Source organism: Mastomys coucha, unplaced genomic scaffold (genome assembly GCF_008632895.1).
Source record: "Mastomys coucha isolate ucsf_1 unplaced genomic scaffold, UCSF_Mcou_1 pScaffold16, whole genome shotgun sequence".
NCBI classification, from domain to species: Eukaryota; Metazoa; Chordata; class Mammalia; order Rodentia; family Muridae; genus Mastomys; species Mastomys coucha.
Window position 1 is genome coordinate 9,450,000 of NW_022196898.1, and position 3,741 is coordinate 9,453,740.

The 3,741-nt window shown below is 40.2% G+C and overlaps 1 non-coding gene across 1 annotated transcript; it reads left to right on the forward strand.

Annotated features, from left to right (window-relative positions):
- The first annotated feature begins 424 nt into the window (after nucleotides 1–424).
- LOC116094510 lies at nucleotides 425–526 on the forward strand. Its single transcript, XR_004120159.1, has one exon. It is a non-coding gene; the product is annotated as a U6 spliceosomal RNA (small nuclear RNA).
- Nucleotides 527–3,741: the final 3,215 nt, after the last annotated feature.

Below are 3,741 nucleotides of genomic sequence, written 5' to 3' on the forward strand. Positions count from 1 at the left end.
AATATACATATATTTGAGGAGTAACATGGTTTGAATATGCTTGGCAGAGGGAATGGCACTATTTGGAGGTATGGCCTTGTTGGAATAGGTGTGTCACTGTGGGTGTGAACTTTAAGATCCTCATCTTAGCTGCCTGGAAGTCAGTATCCTGCTAGCAGCCTTCTGATGTAGAACTCTCAGCTCCTCCTGCACCAGGCCTGCCTGGATGCTGCCATGCTCCCACCTTGATGATAATGGACTGAACCTCTGAACCTGTAAGTCAGCCCCAATAAAATGTTGTTCTGTAAGAGTTGCCTTGGACATGGTATCTGTTCACAGCAATAAAACCCCAACTAAGACAGGGAGAGATTTGCTTTCATTTTCCATGGATAAGATTCTAGGAGTAAAATACTTATTGGTGAATTGATGTTCAAGACATTGCCTAGTGTTTGTTGCTTCGGCAGCACACATGCTAAAATTGGAACAATACAAAAAAGATTAACATGGCCCCTTTGAAAAATAAATTCATAAAATATTTGATATTTTTTAAAAAAGGAAGGGAGGAAAGAAGGAAGGAAGGAAGGAAGAAAGGAGAGAAGGAAAGAAGGAAGGAAATAACATGATTTTTTTAAAATAAAAACCATGTGTAAGCGTTCCACTTGCTCTTTCTCATTGATCTTTAATTTCAGGGATTCTGGTGGGTGTGCATTTATGTCTCATGGTGGTTTTAACATGAACTGTTTACTAATAATATAAAGAATGTTTTGGGGGGGAGGGGTGAGAAAAAACAGAATGTTTTGTCCTACCATAGCAGCAGGCAGATCTAATCCCAGCCCTCTGGAGGCAGTGGCAGGTGGATCCCTAAGTCTGAAGCCAGCTTCCTCTACAACAGAGTGAGTTCCAGGATATTTAGGGTTACACAGAGAAACCCTGTTTCAAACAAACAAACAAACAAACAAGCAAACAAACAAAAACAAAACAATAGAAAAAGAATGTTCTTATTTTCAATCCTCTATCTTCTTTTGTTGTTGTTTTTGGTTTTAAAAATAAAGTGAGTATATATGAATTATATACATGTAATTATGGTACTACATTAATAAAATCAGCACTTGTTATTTCCAATAAATTAATAAATCTGCTTAAATTTCTCTAATTCCTACTATGGTAAGTATTAACACAAAACATAAATCACACATCTGGAGGGCTCTTCAGCCATTGTCTAGAATACAAGGGTACCAGGAATGATGGTACATGCCTACAGTCACAGCAACTTGGGAGGCTGAGGAAGAGGGTCAGTCTTTATGAATTGTAAGCTCAAGGGTAGCCTGGGCTATACAAGATTACACAGCCAAACAATTTATAAATTTAAAAACAGAATAAACTTAAAGGTGTCCTGAGGTCAGAAAAGGTAAGAACCACTGCTCAGAAGAACCCAAATGTGTGCTGTATGTAAAAGACACCGTTTGACTGTGTAACACAGAGGCTCCAATAAAGACTAAGGGCACAGAAACATTAGGTACCATATTTCAGCCTTAAGCCTCCTCTTCAACATCACCCTCTCCAAATACTCCCTGAGAGTAGTTCCCACTAGCAGAAAATAGCTCAGACTTGAGGGAGTATCAGAACTGACAGTATTTGACCATACATTTGTCTCTGATGAGATTTTACTACTGTGTTTCATCCATGTTTGTTCGAATGGATAATTTAGCTTCATAATTGACCAGTTCATCAAAAAGTTCCACACTTAAATGTACGCACCCATATAAGTATGTGTTCTGTATTCATTTCTAACATTTCCTTAGTATAGAGTTGTAAACATTCTTTATGTATATTGGGCATCAGTCCTTTCTCAGACATATTTAGTATAGACATTCTCTCAATGTGTGAGTTGCTTTTTCAGTTACTTAGCACTTTATTAACAAAGCATAAAATCTTAGTGCTAATGAGAGCCAATGTATCTTGTTTTGCTTTTTGACCTGTGTCTTATGTGTCTGTTAAATTCCTGCCTACCTCCAGACTGGGAGCATTTCTCCCAGAATGTTGCCTTTTCCTTGGCATGGTCCTCCTTCACATATCACTGCTTTAATGTATCTTTCTACAGTCTGTTTCCTTTCTCTGACTCTTCTTATCTCTCAAGCATGGGCGTTTCCAAGCTTTCTCTCTCTTTGATTATAAATACTGTATACTCCTCAAAGAAAGCTTAGAGAGAAGAGGAAGTGAAGAAATAATAACAGTAACGCCAAGTCTACATGGTGGTTGAACAGGATGGTTAAAGGAACAAGTTAGAGAGCAGACTGTCTGCACTTCAGCTCCATTTCTGCTACCATCCGGTTGTGATACTGGGTAGGATTTTCCATGGTAAAGAATTCACAAGACTCAGTAGCACTTTGTACTAGGATTTTTGTTGTTGTGAAGTATGTGAAGCAAAGATGTGTGTTCGCAGAGTACAGAGATAGCAAGTACGTGTCCTAAAGTTCTTTTTTCTCTGAGAGAAAAGTATGTCAACAAATGTGAAATGTCTCTGCTCACGAAAGGCTCTGAGTCGTATGGCCCCAGGATTTTTTTTTCCTAAGATTTTGTTTATCTGTTTTATGTGTATGAGTACACTGTAGCTGAACAGATGGCTGTGAGCCATCATGTGGCTTCTCTGGACGGCCCTGCTCACTCTGGCCCCGCTTGCACTGGCGTAAAACACTGTAGCTGTCTTCAGGCGCACCAGAAGAGGGCGTCAGATCTCATTATGGGTGGTTGTGGTTGTTGGGATCTGAACTCAGGACCTTCGGAAGAGAAGTCAGTGCTCTCACCCACTGAGCCATCTCGCCAGCCCTGGCCCCAGGTTTTTGATGATTTGCAGTGCAGTTATACCCGGTATACAAATCTGCCTTGGCCTCCAAATCTCAGAACCCAGCAATGAAACTAAGGGACATTGTCAGCTTTTGTTTTTTCCTCTTGAAGAAATCTACTTTATGTTTATAATCTACTTTATGTTTTTTAGGAAGCAGGAGGGAGAGGCGTGAGCAGCAAAGAATAAGTCATCAGACCTTCTGTTTGAATGTTCTTGGGTTCCCGAATTTGGACAAACAAGTGTATACCTTGTCTTCCTTCTGGGCTCCATCTGTCTTGATTGCCTTTGTCTGAAAGTACAAACTGAGGTAACATGGGATGGAAAGCTATTTGTTTGCATGGTTACTTCAGGCAGTTGAAATATAGAAGTGAAAATAGAAAAGAAACGAGGCAGAGAAGAGATGAACCGGTAGGAAAGGAGTGGTCTTGAGCTAATGAATAGCTAGGATCAATCCCCTTGACCAACCTCTAGGCATAAAGTGCCTAAGAAAGGGTCCTCATGGTTCAGGGGCTGGGCCAGTGAAACACTGATTTTGTCTTCTACCATTTGAGATATCAAACTTACACTCCTACTTGTCTGTAAGAAAAATGGAGAGGTGAAGTTTGGACAGGGAAGCTGCCATCAGTACACAATACATCCATGACACACATGCACATGCAGACACACAGGCACACACACTGAAGAGGAGCAAGCCAAGAGTATAACATGCAGAGTACAGAAAACAGGAAGGGGCTGATACCAACATCCCTATTTTGTGCATCACTTCCTGGTACATAGGCAGCCAATTTCAAAGTCTTCTATGGCAAAGAGGGAAGAACTGAAGAATTGACTCCTCCAGTCTTGGAATAGTTGTTTGCTTGTTTATTTTTATTTACCACTATTATTCCATGACAAGGGATACTACAATACCAAGTGTT